Below are 16,511 nucleotides of genomic sequence, written 5' to 3'. Positions count from 1 at the left end.
TGCGGCCTGTTGACCGTGGCGCTCCCTTGCATTCACTGATGACACCACCAGTGAACACGGCTGGGGATGAGTATACAAGTACTCATAGTCCTTTGAGGGGACAAAGTATTTTCTTTCCACCCCTCTGGCAGTGGGTGGAATAGAGGCAGGAGTTTGCCATATCGTATTGGCGTTAGCCTGGATCGTATGGATCAGGGGCAACGCCACTCTGGATGGGGCATCCACAGAGAGGATGTTTACAATGGGGTCCTGCACCTCCACTATCTCCTCTGCTTGTAGGTCCATATTACGCGCCAGCCTACGTAATAGGTCCTGGTGTGCCCGGAGATCTATCGGGGGTGGACCTGTGTTCATTGTGCCCGCCACCACCTCATCTGGGGAAGATGAGGAAGATGCCTCAGGTGGCAAGGGATCCACGGGCGGGTCCTGGTCCAATGAGCTCTGGAGCGGAGCATCACCTGCCCCTGGGTCCGGGACCTCAGGTGGTGCGGGCACGGAAGCCTCCATGCCCCCTGGAGGAGGGCGAGAGATGGTGGACTCTGGGGCCCTTCGCTCCGAGTGCACCGAGCGAGAGGCTGATGGTGGTGGAGCCCCTTGTGCCTGGTGGTACGCCCACGGGGTCCAGAACGACTAGTGCGAAGGACCTTGAGCGGGATCCTCCGCTATCTCCTGCCAGTGGCCCATGTCCGGTTCATCCGCCTGCCCCTGAGGGGGGTATGCCGATCTCGATGCCCCATGGAGGAGCGAGACACCGATCTCGAAGGCCATGGCGGTGCCAACCGCGCCGAGATGAGCTCTGGGAGATACGGTGCCGTACGGTGCCGGTGAGCGGTGCCGAGATCAGGATCGGTGCCGATGACCGCGTCGGTGCCGAGAGTCCGACCTGGACCTGGACGGCGATCTCGAGTAGGCCCGGTGCCGGGAGCGGTCCCTCGACGTCGAGCGTCGCTCGTATCGGTGCCGGGAACTACGTCTCGATGTCGAACGGTACCAACGATCATAACGGTGCCGGGACGTAGAACGGTGCCGCGACGATGATCTTAGCCGCGAGTACGACCGGTGCCGAGGTGATATTCGGCGCCGGGACTGCGAGCGGCGTCGGGACCTGCTTCGGGACCTGGATCGGTGCCGTGGTTCCAGTCCTTGAGATGGTGGGCGCATCAAGGCAGGTTTCCCCCTGGATTGCACCGGACGAGGGGCCAACGGTGCCGGTGGTTGGGGCGGTGCCGGCTCTGTGAGAGCAATCAAGTCTCTCGCCGTCGCAAAGGTCTCTGGGGTCGACGGGAGGCACGGTTCCACCACTGATCGCGGTGGTGATCCCGTCTGCACCGGACTCAACGGCCTCGGAGCCGGAGTCGACGGCGCCGGAGGCACCTGCTTTTGGTGCTCCGCCGGTGGACGCGGCTCTACCCCCGGCACCGGGGGGGCCGGCGTCTTCAGGACGGCAGTCTCCTGCGCCTTACGGGATTTCTTATGTCCCGGTGATAACGATCGGCGCCGAGGCACTTGCGGCGGGTGTGGTGCCGAAGGGGTCCGGTGCCGCGGAGGCTTGTCCGACGCCACTCGCGGTGCCGGGGCAGTCGGTGCCGCCGGGTCACTGCGCACCGAGGCGCTTGGCGCTGGGGCTTGATGCGGCGATGGAGCGTCCGGGCTAAGTGCCGCCTCCATGAGGAGTTGTCGAAGCCGAAAGTCCCGCTCCTTTTTGGTTCTCGGTCTGAAGGCCTTACAGATCTTACACTTATCTGTTTGATGGGACTCTCCCAGGCACTTCAGACACGAGTCGTGCGGGTCACTTGTGGGCATAGGCTTAGCGCAGGACGCGCACTGCTTAAAGCCGGGAGCCTTGGGCATGAGCCCGGCTACGCGCCGGGGGAAAAAGGGGGAAAGAACAACCCCCTTAATCCCCTTTAACTATATAACAACTATTAATAGAGTAAACTGAACAACTATCTAACTATATAACAACTACAACTATCTACAAAACGGAATAAGCTAGGGAGAGTGGAGAACAGCTATGCCGCGCTCCACAGTTCCAACGACTGTCAGGGGCGGTAAGAAGGAACTGAGGGGGCGCCGGGTCAGCTGGGGTATATATCCAGCGCCATGAAGGCGCCACTCTAGGGGGCTCCACAGCCGACCCGCCGGGTGTTGCTAGGGTAGAAAATTCTCCGACGATCGTGCACGCGGCACGCGCACACCTGATTGGAATCGATATGAGCAAGCACTCGAAGAAGAACAAATATGATATACAGGAATAAATGGAACTTATCTAACTGGCATTTACACGGCCACCATTCGCCCCACCCCAGAGTGTGCACTCCTCTGGATTGCAGCGTCCTAGGCACTTGCGTGGGCGCACTGGAAGATCTGCAACTGGAGACAGCGCTCTGTTGGTTCTGTGTATCAGTCCGGCCAAGGCAACAAGCTGCACAACCCCGCTGACGACTGGAGCCGGCTCCACCAAATGTCAGCAGCTCTGGGATCCTGGTTCGGTGGGAAGATCACCTGCCTCTCCTCAGACTCAGTCTCTCTGCTGTGCCCCTTCCATTATGTAAGCAGGGGAATGGTCCCACTATTGTGGGGAACTTTCCTGGCTTCTGCACTACCCCGGTGAAATGGGCTAGCGGAAGGATCTGAGTCCTCGCTCCCACTTCCTTTACCCAGAGGCCTCCCTACTCTTGAGGACTCCCCTTCCACTCTCCTGTCTGGCAGAGTCCTCATAAACCCCGACAAGGCTGGGCCCAGGATTCCTGGGGGGCTCGACCCCCAACCTTGCTGTGGTTACCTAGGTCAGGGGCTAGGGTGTCCCCCCTCCGGGGTACTCTCTGCACTGGATGCTTTCCTGACCCACTGATCATTACATACGATTTAAAGCAATACGGTTTATTTAATTAACAATTAGTTTAAAAAGGAATAAGGAAAAATGGGAAAGGTTGAAGGAAACACGTCACCCTGCTCTGTGGCAGGGAACATCACAAACAGTGTCTCTGGAACGTCAGGGCAGTTCAGTCTGTTCTTGTAAATACCAGGCCTCTTCTCAGACCCTGGCCGTGCTGCAGAGACGCTGCGGGTTGGACACTTGCTCTGGTGGTGGCCACACGCTCTCAGGCTCTAGGTGGCAGGACCCTTCTTCCCAGCGTCGCCCCCGCCCTGACAGGGTTACGATCCCCCTCCAAGTCTGGCCTGCAGAGCCTCTTGGCTGAGGTGTCTCCCTGCGCTGGGCCCTCTGCCCAGGGTCCCCCTCCTCTCCCCAGCTGCTCCCCGCACCCAGCTCCGGACGGCTTTGGCTCCAGCTCCACTCGGCCTCAGCCCGGCTGCTGCTGCTGCTCCGTCTTCAGCTCCCTGGGCTGCTTGTCTGGCCCCCCTGGCTCTGGTTGCTGCAGCTCTGCCCCCAGGACAGCTCTGCTCTCTCTGGGCTGTGCTCTGGCTTTGGAGCTGCAGCTCTGCTCCCAGCAGCTCAGCTCGGGCCCCTGCCCTCTCCTTAGCTCGGCCCCACTCTGTCTGACCCAGGCCATTCCAGCTCACACCAGGACAGGACCCCCCCTGGCCTCCTGACTCCCTGATTAGCTGCCCGCCCTGTCAATCAGGCTGACTTGGAGCATTGGCCTCTCCCCATTGCCCCCAGGGACTGTCAGTCTCAGCTCCTGATTTCCCATCGACCCTCCCCCTTTTGGTACTGGGAGCTAGAAACCCAAACACCCCCACTGAATGCTAGTGAGGGGATAACAGTCCCCTTAGCCTGGCAAGTACTTTCCCAAACCAGAGTGAGGCTTACTCACAGTTCCTTCACTGCAGGCCCACCTCAGTCAGCTCTAGGCACAGCAGCTGTCTCTGCCCTGGCTCCAGTGAAGCCACCAACAGCCTCTGAGGCTCCCTGCTCCATCAAAGCCCCTGCAGCAGCTCCTGGTATGGACAGAGCTCCACAGCAGCAATCTCACTCGTTTTCCCAAAATGGAGTCCACCGCCTGCTCCCCCTGCACGAGGAAGTCTCCCCCTCTTTCCCCAAGGCGTCATGGGAGTTGTAGTCTCTCAGGGTAGATTACAGGACACAGGCTTTTCCCCTGGAACACTCCCAATAAAGTTCAGAGGCCCCTCTAGTAAAGGGTGCCTACATGTTATTTGACCCAGGTACTTGATTTGCTTTTGTTTCCCCTGGCACTGGGAATCCATTTTAGCAAAGGAGTTACAGTACCAATCTTTAACATTAGTTCCTCGCCAGGGAATCTTCTTCTCATCCCGCATGTTCAGAACCATCCAGCAACTGGAGGAGCCAATGGGGGCCGGGCCTGCCTGCCTGTCCGGCTGGGGAGGCAGAGGGCATACGGGAGGAAGAAGAAGATCACTGAGGCTGGGAAGGCATTGCAGTGGGATTTGGCATGTTCAGAAATTCAAGTTTTCCTGAATGACCAACTAATGGCCATTTGGAGTGATCTCTAGCACCAGGCGTGGCCCACTACCCTTACAGGAATACCATCTGATCTGTGGCTATAGAGACATACTTGGAGATTTTCTGGGTGGAAGTGCGGACGTTCACAGTGCTCCTTCCAAGCATACGGACTGGTTGGAGGGGTGTGGGCTCCCACATACCGAATCCTGCCGGGTCCGTAGGGAGGATGCATGTGGGATTGGGTAATTCACCAAGACATTTGGGAAATTAGACTACCTGGTATGCCTAATCGATTTTTAGTCAGTGCTCCTGGAATAACACCCAGCATTTGGATGGGGATAGGGAGTCAATGGACATTTTGGCCGTTAGAACCTCCACAGCCATGTAAACTGAAGCCAGGAGAAGTTGTCACTGTTCATGACAATGTTTGCTGTGAGGGTAGGGGACAAGGAACTAGCCAGACAGGACACCTACTTTTTCAAGCTAATGATAGCTGTGTGTATGTTGAAGCCACCACATTGCGAGATATACATTTTAATCTCATTACCACTGCAGGCAATCATATTATTTACTGGCCTGCAGATAGAGTTTTACAAGTAGCCCTTAGGTTTCAGATATCCTTTAATTGGACTAGTTTAGTATCTGATCGGTTTCAAAATTTGCTTTCACTATTACCAGACGTTCAAAGAATCTCTGAATTACAAGGGCAAATTCACATGCTTCAAAATATATATCAAGTTGAGAAGTATGCCTTTCCTACAGCTTCTAGGGTGTCTACTGTATGTACTAAGTATGACGTATTGTGCTTTGTGACTAAAACTGTACAACAACCCCATCATATTATTATTATGGGAATGTTACTGCTTTTATTGTTGCTGTTTAGTTTAGGATTATGTTGTTGTTGTTGTAAAGGACATAATAATAGTAATACTTTTCATGTCCATGCTAATCATGCATTGTCATTGCATCCAATCAAAACCCCTAATGTTGAAGCATTTGATGTAGAATCTGAAATCCAGGGCTTGATGCAAATGGAGGTTTAAGAATGTTAGTTGTGCTAGAAGCACAAAAGAGGGGTGTGTGGAAGCAGAGAAAGAATTGACGGGGATTCAAATTCAAACAGTCCCCTTATGTGAGCAAGAGTCAGGCTAGCTGTAACCCTAATAACGTGAGATTTGTAGAAGCGAGGATTGTGTGAGGCGAGTGGGAAAGAACTGTATGAGAAGTTGTTGTGACCTTGTGTTAGACTATAGTCAAAATTGTTGAGGAAAATAAGATATCAGGTGTTGTCAGTAGCTATCGGTGTGGTGCTCTGCTCTTGTTTGATGATGCTAACAGTCGGCTGCGTGAGTGTTCCCTCTGTGTGCTGCCCTGCTCTGCTCAGATCGCTGACACAGCAAACCCCGAGAGAACCCCCAAAGCCCACAGACTCTAGTAAGGTACGAAGGAACCCGAGCCAGGTTTATTGTCAAACGAAGCACAGGAATAGTTTCCCGTAGACTCTACAAGACACACTACGAATGTGTGCCCCCTGGCAATGGACCGGCTCAGTCAGTGGCGGGACTTTCCACTGCCCCCTAGGCCAGACAAAGATGTGCACTCTGGGACCTATATTTATACAGTTACAGGACAGATTACTCATCCCTACTGACGTGTTGAAGTACAGCCCCTTGACTCATTAGGATGCTATCTCCTCCTTTGATCATGTTTTTTCAAACAGATCTATCCATCATGCTGTCCTTTTGACCCTGTCTTTAAGATGCACCTGCCTCTGTGGAGCGTTCGGATGTCATCTTGGCACAAGTTCCTCTTATTAGCACTTATGTATGGATGCACTTGCTTCTAGCAACCCTCTTCTCGCCAACTTCTGTGAGTGGGGCCTGCCTCTGGCTCACAGCCCAGCTTTTGCTTAGCAATGCCTGGAAGTACTTTGGTTCAGGCTTCAGGCCTCAGACTGGGCCTCTGACACAAGAGGTTGTTTCAGGGCCTCATCTTACTACATCAGGATGCTTGCTGTAATTGTTTACCTGGTGAGTGACCTGTTTTGCTCTCTCCCTCCATGGGGGAGGGATAGCTCAGTGGTTTGAGCATTGGCCTGCTAAACCCAGGGTTGTGAGTTCAATCCTTGAGGGGGCCACTTGGGGTTCTAGGGCAAAATCAGTACTTGGTCCTGCTAGTGAAGGCAGGGGGCTGGACTCGATGACCTTTCAAGGTCCCTTCCAGTTCTAGGAGATAGGATTCTCTATTTAAAAAAAATATATATATAAAGGGGTGGAAGAGAACAGAGGGGGGAGAGGAGCCATCATGAAGAATCCCCTAGCTATCACCTGAGTTGCAACAAGAGCTGTACCAGGGGAAGGAATTATGCCCAGGCCTGGAAGGTGTCCAGTCTGAGAAAAACTTACTGAAACATCTCTGAGGGTGAGATTATCTGTATCTAGTTTGATTAGACATAGATTTGCGCATTTTATTTTATTTTGCTTGGTGACTTACTTTGTTCTGTCTGTTACTATTTGGAACCACTTAAATCTTATTTTCTGTATTTAATAAAATCACTTTTTGTTTAGTAATTTACTCAGAGTATGTATTAACACCTGGGGGAGCAAACAGCTGTGCATATCTCTCTATCAGTGTTATAGAGGGCGAACAATTTATGAGTTTACTCTGCATAAGCTTTATGCAGGGCAAAACGATTTATCTGGGTTTAGACCCCATTGGGAGTTGGGCATCTGAGTGCTAAAGACAAGCACGCTTCTGGGAGCTGTTTTCAGGTAAACTTGCAGCTTTGGGACAAGTGACTCAGACCCTGGGTCTGTGTTGCAGCAGATGGGAGTGTCTGGCTCAGCAAGACAGGGTGCTGGAGTCCTGAGCTGGCAGGGAAAACAGGAGCAGGGGTAGTCTTTGTACATCAGGTGGCAGCTCCCAAGGGGGTTTCTGTGATCCAACCCGTCACAGCAACAAAAGCTTGTTCAGCCTCTGGGGACCAAGGAAGTGGCTCAGGGGTACCTGACTTAGTCAGATCTTGCAGGGGCTTAATCGTTGTTGCATAACCCAAAATCCACTGTCTGCAGTACCCAGTCATGCCAAGGAAAGTGCGCATTTGAGAAATAGTGCCAGGCCTAGGCATATTTAAAATAGCTGAAATACGAGAATCTGATAAATGACGAGTGCCAGGGGAAATATCATGACCGAGGTAATCAACCGTGGGTTGACACAGCTGGAGTTTTTCTTGGGATGCCTTGTGACCCTTAGCAGCTAAAGCAGCAAAAGAACCAAAGTATCAGCTTTATAGGATTCAAAAGAAAGGGATGCCAGCAAAAGATCATCGACATATTGTATGAGCACGGATTTACCTGGAAAAACCACATAGTCCAGATCCCTTTTTAACATCTGGGAAAACAGGGATGGGGACTCGGTATACCCTTGGGGTAAACGGGTCCAGGTGTACCAACGTCCTTTATAGGTAAAGGCAAACAAATATTGGCTGTCAGGGTGAATGGGAATGGAAAAGAAAGCTGAATAAACGTCCACAACAGTAAAGTGAGTGGCTGAAGGGGGAATACAAGAAAGAATCGTAGCTGGATTGGGAACCACAGGAAAAGAAGGCAAAACAACAGCATTAACCCCACGGAGATCTTGCACAAAGCGATAAGTATTTTTTCCTGGTTTCTTTACAGGAAAAATAGGAGTATTACAAGAACTAGTAGTGGGAACAACAATACCCTGCTGTAATAAAGAATTAATTACTGGAGTTATTCCTTCCTCTGCTTCAGGACGCAGTGGGTATTGTGGGTATTCATTGGCATGCCGAGACCAGAGATGAGGGGGAACTTGTGATGACAAATGCACAAGGTCAGGGCTGAGAGCTGCCGGTAATGTAGCTGATTCCGCTATGTGGAGTGTAGCCAACACTAGGTTGGTATTCTCGTCGGGAACTTGTAAGAATATGCCATCTGGTGTGCAGTAGATAGTACAGCCTAATTTGCACAAAAGATCCCTTCCCAGCAAATTCATAGGAGAGGAGGGGCTGAGTAAGAACGTGTGTTAGTCAGAAAGAGGCCCCAGTGAAATAGAAAGGGGTATTGTGACAGGATGTCGAACAGGTTGGTTTGAAATGCCAACGGCATTAATAGACGAGGATGACAAAGGAACAGAGGGGAACTCTAAGGATCTTAAAGCAGATCTACTAGCTCCAGTATCCACAAGACAAGTAACAGATTGTCCTGCAATTTCACAATTTACATAGGGGCCTTCTTGATTAATAGGAATTAAAGGATTCATGATGCAATTACGTTCCCTCAGGCTGTCCTAGTAAGAGTTGTTTTGTGGGGAAAAAGTAGGCGTTTCAGGATTTGGGAAAGGAGGTGGAGGGTTCTGAGATGGTCGGTTTGGACATTCATTTCTCCAGTGTCCCTCCTGGCCACAAAAGTGGCATGCAGTGTTCCCTGTTGGGGCAGGATATTAGGGACCTCTCCCTCTTCCTCAACCTCGTCCTCCCCTCATTGCCCCACGGCCTCTATTTTGGTAAGTTTGTAACTGCAAGGCCAAGAGTTTTGTTTCAGTACTCTCCTTCTTCTGCTCTATGCAAGCTGTACAATGATTGGCGACTGTCACCAATTCAGAAAGGGGTTTAGTTTGCCAGCCAATGCAGATAGTCCTTAACTGCTGCTGAACCTTTGGTAAGAGTCCCTGAACGAAAGCAGCCCCTACTGCCTCTCTGGCATTTTCAACTGGCTGAGCAATTCCCGAATGTTGTTCAAAGACCTGAGTCAGTCTGTCTAGACAATCAGCCAGGGGACTCTACTTTGTTCTGTTTACAGTTGGTAATCTTTGTCCAATCCATTTTCTTAGGGCAAACCTCCGTAATGGAGTTCAAGAGACGGTCCCTAGCCTCTCTCAAATCACGCTCAATTCCAGGGTCAGCATCGGGCCAATCAGCCTGCCTGCCTGGAAAGCCATTGGCGAAACTCGGCTGGCAGAACTACCCGCAAGAGTTGGTTAATATCCGCCCACGACGGATTACAACACCGAGTCACTGTCTGGAGCTCTTCTCTAAACTTCTCTGGCTCCTCCCTGACATTAGGAAATTCCTTTACCAAGTGTCTAAGGTCCCCTGGTGTCCAAAGGGCATGCACTGTAACAAAATCCCCTCCAGCACCAGGCAATTCTCTTAAGGGAGCCTGAAGCGCTGATATCTGGCTCCTAGTATGATAACGGGCAACTACATCAGAAGGAACAGGGTCGGGCGAGCTATGGGAAGGATCAGAATCACTTCTTTGTGGGGAAGAGAAGGATTCTCTCCCTGGAGAAGAAAGAACAATTTGTGAAGTTGATAACTGCTGCGGTGGAACTGATGCTGCCGTGTGGAGCTCATTAGCAGGAACGGCCTGCGAAAGGGTGGGGAGGAGAAGGCAAGGGCTGCAGCCCTGGAACATTGCCGAAAAAACCCACAATGTCCTCAGCGGCGTCTTCCTCGCTCTCAATCTTGACTAACTGGGGATAGTGAGGGGCGGAGGGAATTGCTCGAGCGGGGAGACATCCGGATGCCTGACATTTCATTTTCAAATCTTGTACTTGAGTTTTTAATTTTTCCTGGGAATCCTTTAAACGGCACCCTCGAGACTCGTGGAGTCTCTTTGTCGCCTCCTCCCACCAATAAACAAATGTCTCCCACTGTGTGTCAGAGGCTTTTGGTGATGTAAGGGTTCCTCTGAGGTATGTAAGTTTATTATCTAAATCGAAGGTACCGTCTAGTGGACATTGTTGAGATGGATTTTCACGTGTATAAAGATTCCAATTGTCTAAATACCTGCAGGTTCTAGGACCATAATGTATGTACATGTAATATGCTGGGGTACCCTTAGGGGGTGCAGGGAAATGCTAGACCCTGTGTCTAGGTGTAGCTGAAGGCAGAATTTGGGCCAGCCCAGGTTCCGCCTTCACATATTACCAGCCCAGCTAACATAGCCTCCTTTACTGCACACAGTCCTTCCACTCCACACCTCTGCCTGCTTCTCACTACTCCTTCACAGCCCCACGCTGCCCCCACCACAGTCCTTGACGTTCCCCTACCATTCAGCTCCTGACACCAGACCTAAAGGATGAGCAGAAATGTGAGGGGGCATGGAAAGGTTACAGCATATGTGGGGGTTGAGGGGTAGAGAGTGGGGATATAGGAAAAAATAAGGGGATTGGGAGGGCCTGGAAAGGGGGCCAGGATGCCTCTCCGGATAGATTTCTCCTAGGGTGGGAGAGGATACAAAGCAGACAGGGCTACTGGAAGTGAAGGAGAAGAGAGCAAGGGACTTGGCAAAGGTGTCTGGTGCATCCAACCAGCTGAGAGCAGAAGATGCCCAGAGGTACACTTGGTCACACCCACTAGGCCCCATGTCTCAGAGAACGTGGAAGCGCAATACACTCCCGTGCAGTATTGGGACGCAGAGCTGCGTTGAGGACTGTGCAGTCAGTGCATTGCCTGCATAGCCCTAGTCTCTGCAGCAGCGAGCAAAGGCCTGTGTGTAAGATTCTGCCCCCTCCCGACAGCATGGTCCCTTGGGGAGCCCAGTCTGGGGAGTGCTGTGGAAACAAGGGCTTCCATTTACCTTCAAATGAAGGACCCTGAAGCCTTTTCAGGGTTGTGTAAATGATCAGTGAGGCTGCTTCGCTGAATGGGTATTCCTGGTGCTGCTCAGAAATGTTTTCCTGAGACTCGATGCTCTCCAGCATCATTTCCACGGTGTGGCGGTGAAATGAAATGAAGTCCCCTTCTCCGCAGCGTCTGCATTTGTGAGCCTGCCCTTCTAGATAGCTCACACACTTGAGATGTAAGGCTTTCTTCTGGCTCTTCAGCCAGCCCTCGTAGGCCGCTTCCTACAGCATTGGCATGCAAAACGCCATGACACCGCATTGTATCACCAGCTGCTCTTGCTTGATTTGGTTATAAACAGAAGAGCAGATATCTGAAAGATAAAAGACGGTTTCTCACCGTTGTAACTGTTGTTCTTCGAGATGTGTTGCTCATATCCATTCCATTAGGTGTGTGCGCGCCGCGTGCACGATCGTCGGAAGATTTTCTACCCTAGCAACACCGGCGGGTCGGCTGTGGAGCCCCCTAGAGTGGCGCCTTCATGGCGCTGAATATATACCCCAGCCGACCCGGCGCCCCCTCAGTTCCTTCTTGCCGGCTACTCCGACAGTGGGGACGGGGGGCGGGTTTGGAATGGATATGAGCAACACATCTCGAAGAACAACAGTTACAACGGTGAGTAACCGTCTTTTCTTCTTCGAGTGCTTGCTCATATCCATTCCATTAGGTGACTCCCAAGCCCAACTTAGGTGGTGGGGTCGGAGTGAGACATTGCTGTGTGCAAAACCGCTGACCCGAATGCAGCATCGTCTCTGGACTGCTGCACTAGTGCATAGTGAGCTGTAAACGTGTGGACTGATGACCAAACCGCCGCTCTACAAATGTCCTGTATCGGAACATGTGCCAGGAAAGCAGTCGAGGAGGCTTGGGCCCTCGTGGAGTGAGCGGTGAGGTGCGGTGCTGAGACGCCTGCCAGGTCATAGCAAGTCCGGATGCAAGACGTAATCCAGGAGGATAGGCGTTGTGAGGAGACCGGTGAGCCTTTCATTCGGTCGGCCACTGCAACGAAGAGTTGCGTCGTCTTTCTAAAGTGCTTTGTGCGGTCAATATAGAAGGCCAGGGCCCTTCGTACGTCCAGGGAATGCAAACGTTGATCCTGGCGAGTGGCATGTGGTTTGGGATAAAAGACCGGGAGAAATATGTCCTGGTTGATATGAAATGGAGAAACCACCTTAGGGAGAAAGGCAGGATGTGGACGAAGCTGCACTTTATCCTTATGGAAAACTGTATAAGGGGGCTCGGATGTAAGCGCCCTGAGTTCAGAAACGCGCCTTGCTGAGGTAATGGCTACGAGGAAGGCTGTCTTCCAGGATAGATACAAAAGTGAACAGGTGGCTAGTGGTTCAAATGGAGGACATGTCAGTCTGGAGAGAACCAGATTAAGGTCCCACGTCGGGACGGGCTGACGCTGTTGTGGGTACGTCCGGTCTAAGCCCTTGAGGAATCTAACGACCATCGGGTTAGAGAATACCGAGGACGTGAATTCCCCTGGGTGAAAGGCTGATATAGCAGCCAGGTGAACTCTAATTGAAGATATCGCCAACCCCTGCTGTTTTAGGGAGAGGAGATATTCCAATATGAGAGGAATAGGTGCCTGCAACGGGGGCGTGGCTCGTTGTTCGCACCAACATGAGAACCGTTTCCACTTGGCCAGGTACGTAGTCCGTGTTGAGGGCTTCCTACTGCTCAGCAGAATCTGTTGGACAGAGTGCGAGCATTGCCGCTCTGCCTGGGTGAACCATGGAGCAGCCACGCTGTGAGGTGGAGTGATTGCAGGTCGGGGTGACGCAGCCGACCGTGGTCCTGAGAAATGAGATCCGGACATAATGGAAGCGGGATCGGTGTTTGAACCGAGAGTTCCAACAGTGTGGTGTACCAATGTTGTCTCGGCCACGCTGGAGCGATCAGAATTACCTGTGCCTGGTCTCTGCGCAATTTGAGCAGTACCTTGTGGACCAGAGGAAACGGAGGGAAGGCATAAAACAGGTGGTCTTTCCAGGGAAGGAGAAACGCATCCGAGAGGGAGCCCGGAGCTCGACCTTGTAGGGAGCAGAACACGTGCCACTTCCTGTTGTCTCGAGATGCAAACAGGTCTATCTGGGGAAACCCCAACCTCCGGAAGATGGAATGTATGATGTCCGGACGGATAGACCACTCGTGCGTCTGGAAGGACCTGCTGAGTCGGTCCGCTAGAGTGTTCTGGACTCCAGGGAGGAACGATGCCGTGAGATGGATTGAGTGGGCGATGCAGAAGTCCCACAGGCGAATGGCCTCTTGGCATAGAATTGACGAACGTGCTCCTCCTTGCTTGTTGATGTAAAACATGGCCGTGGTGTTGTCGATGAGAACTAACACACAACGGCCACGTAGTTGATTGAGAAATGCCTGGCACGCCAGGCGCACCGCCATCAGCTCCCGAACATTGATGTGCAGGGCTAACTGGGGTGCAGTCCACAGGCCCTGGGTATGGTGTTCGTTGAGATGGGCGCCCCAACCCAGAGATGAAGCGTCTGTGACCAGATGCAGAGAGGGTTGTGGGGCGTGAAATGGCATCCCTTCGCAGACCACATTGTGATCTAGCCACCAGGTGAGGGAGGTCAGGACCGAGTTCGGGACCGTGACCACCATGTTCAGGCTGTCCCGATGTGGACGGTATATTGATGACACCCAGGTCTGGAGTGGGCGAAGCCGAAGTCTGGCATGCCTGGTTACGTACGTGCAGGAAGCCATGTGACCCAGCAGGGTAAGGCACGACCTCACCGTGGTAGTTGGGAAGGCCTGTAGACCTTGAATGAGGCTCGTGATGGTGCCGAAGCGGTTGTCTGGCAGGATGGCTTGTGCACGTCTGGAGTCTAGAACTGCGCCGATGAAATCTATTCTCTGGGTAGGTTCTAGAGTGGATTTGTCCTTGTTGAGTAGGATGCCCAACTCGTTGAATGTGTGCACTATTCTGTGGACGTGAGCTTGAACTTGCTCTTTGGTGCGACCGCGTACCAGCCAGTCGTCTAGGTACGGGAACACCTGTATCTCCTGCCGACGAAGGTACGCTGCCACGACAGCCATACATTTCGTGAACACTCTTGGGGCCGAGGATAGGCCGAAAGGAAGGACTGCAAATTGATAGTGCACCGTGTTTACCACGAATCGCAGGAAGCGTCTGTGAGGTGGGTAAATTGAGATGTGAAAGTATGCGTCTTTCATGTCGAGGGCGGCGAACCAGTCTCCAGGATCGAGGGAAGGGATAATGGCCCCCAAAGAGATCATGCGGAACTTCAACTTTACTATGAATTTGTTGAGTCCGCGCAAGTCCAAGATGGGCTGCAGACCTCCTTTGGACTTGGGGATCAGGAAGTAACGGGAATAAAATCCCCTGCCCCTTAACTCTATCGGAACCTCCTCTATGGCCCCCATGGCCAGGAGCGTAGAAACCTCCTGTAGTTGCTCGTGAGAAGGGTCCCTGAAGAGGGACGGGGAAGGGGGGTGGGAGGGGGGGATAGAAGAAAACTGGATAGCGTATCCCTTCTCCACCGTGCGGAGGACCCAGCGGTCCGAAGTTATAAGGGACCAAGCACGGTGGAAGTGGGAGAGGCGATCCCGGAAGGAGGGGGCTGGATCCTGGGGGATGACTGGGGCGCCGTCCTCGACCGCACCTTCAAAAGTTCTGCCTGGGGCCTGAAGGTGGTCTAGGTGGCCCTTGGTTTTGGCCGGGTTGAGGGCCGGTCCACCTTCTTCTACCACCTCGCCCTCGCCTCCGGGTCGAGTCCTGTCTCTGACGAGGCGGGGGGGGTAGAAGCGCTGAGGCTGCGGCCTAAATGGTCTGCGCTGAGGGCCCACAACATGCATCCCCAGGGAGCGCATGATTGTTCTCGAGTTCTTGAGGCTCTGCAGGCGAGAGTCCGTCTTGTCCGAGAACAATCCATGTCCCTCAAAGGGCAGATCCTGTAGGGTTTGCTGCAGCTCCGGAGGCAAACCCGAAACCTGAAGCCAGGAGATCCTGCGCATAGCGATACCCGAAGCCAGGGTCCTCGCAGCTGAGTCTGCTATGTCCAAGGAGGCCTGCAAGGAGGTCCGAGCCACCTTCTTGCCCTCCTCTACCATGGCTCCAAACTCTTCCCTGGACTCCTGGGGAATCAACTCCTTAAACTTCCCCATAGAGTTCCAGGAGTTAAAATTGTAGCGGCTCAGTAGCGCCTGTTGGTTCGCCGCTCTAAGTTGCAGCCCTCCGGCTGAGTAAACCTTACGGCCAAACAAATCGAGCCGCTTAGCCTCTTTTGATTTAGGCGCTGCAGCCTGCTGGCCGTGGCGCTCTCGTGCGTTCACTGATTCCACCACCAGTGAACACGGTTGGGGGTGGGTATACAAGTACCCGTAGTCCTTAGACGGGACAAAGTATTTCCTTTCCACCCCTCTCGCTGTGGGTGGGATAGAGGCAGGAGTTTGCCATATCGTATCCGCATTCGTTTGAATCGTGCGGATCAGGGGTAACGCCACCCTCGATGGGGCATCCGCTCCAAGGATATTCACGATCGGGTCGTGCACCTCCACTATCTCCTCCGCCTGCAGGTCCATATTACGGGCCATCCTGCGCAGAAGATCCTGGTGAGCCCGAAGATCTATTGGAGGTGGGCCTGTGCACGATGTGCCCGCCACTGCCTCATCCGGAGAAGAAGAGGAAGATGCCTCCGGTGGAACAGGATCCAAGGGCTGGTCCTGGTCTCCCTGTTCCTGGGCTGGAGCATCACCTGTGCCTGGGTCCAGGGCGTCAGGTGGTGCGGACCCAGAAGCCTCCATGCCCCCTGGCGGAGGCCGAGAAATGGTGGACTCCGGGGCCCCTCTGATGGAGTGACCGGAGCGAGAGGTCGAAGCAATTGGAGCCCCTTGCGCCTGATGGTACGCCCACGGGGTCCAAAACGACCAGTGAGATGGGCCATGAGAATGGTCCCCAGTGTCCTGCCAATGTCCCAAGTCCTGTTCCTCGGCTTGCCCCTGAGGGGGGTATGCCGATCTCGAGAGGTCCTCCGAGGAGTGGGACACCGATCTCGATGGCCACGGCGGTGCCGAGAGCGTCGAGACGATTCCCATTGGCTGCGGTGCCGCACGGCGCCGGTCCGGAGATGATCTATCTCTACGCGGTGCCGGCGATCGGTGCCGGGACCGCGACCGGTGCCGATGACCTCGTCGGTGCCGGGAGTCGGATCTGGACCTCGACGAGGACCTGGAGTATGCCCGGTGCCGGGAGCGGCCTCTCGACGTCGAGCGTCGACCGTAGCGGTGCCGAGAACTACGTCTCGACGTTGATCGGTGCCGACGATCATAGCGGTGCCGAGACGTAGAGCGGTGCCACGAAGAAGATCTTGGCCGCGAGTACGACCGATGCCGAGGCGATATTCGGTGCCGGGACTGCGAGCGGCGTGGGGACCTGCTTCGGGACCTGGATCGGTGCCGAGGTTCCAGCCCTTGCGATGGAGGGCGCATCAA

The 16,511-nt window shown here is 53.4% G+C and overlaps 1 pseudogene; it reads right to left on the bottom strand.

The window, feature by feature from the left end:
• Window positions 1-10,455: 10,455 nt before the first annotated feature.
• The window catches only part of LOC128831350 (adenylate cyclase type 10-like), a 43,326-nt pseudogene continuing 37,270 nt past the window's right edge, over window positions 10,456-16,511 (bottom strand).

This window comes from Malaclemys terrapin, chromosome 2, assembly GCF_027887155.1.
Source record: "Malaclemys terrapin pileata isolate rMalTer1 chromosome 2, rMalTer1.hap1, whole genome shotgun sequence".
In the NCBI taxonomy this organism is placed as follows: Eukaryota; Metazoa; Chordata; order Testudines; family Emydidae; genus Malaclemys; species Malaclemys terrapin.
The sequence above is the reverse complement of the archived record's forward strand: the minus strand, read 5'-3'. Positions and strand labels throughout refer to the sequence as shown.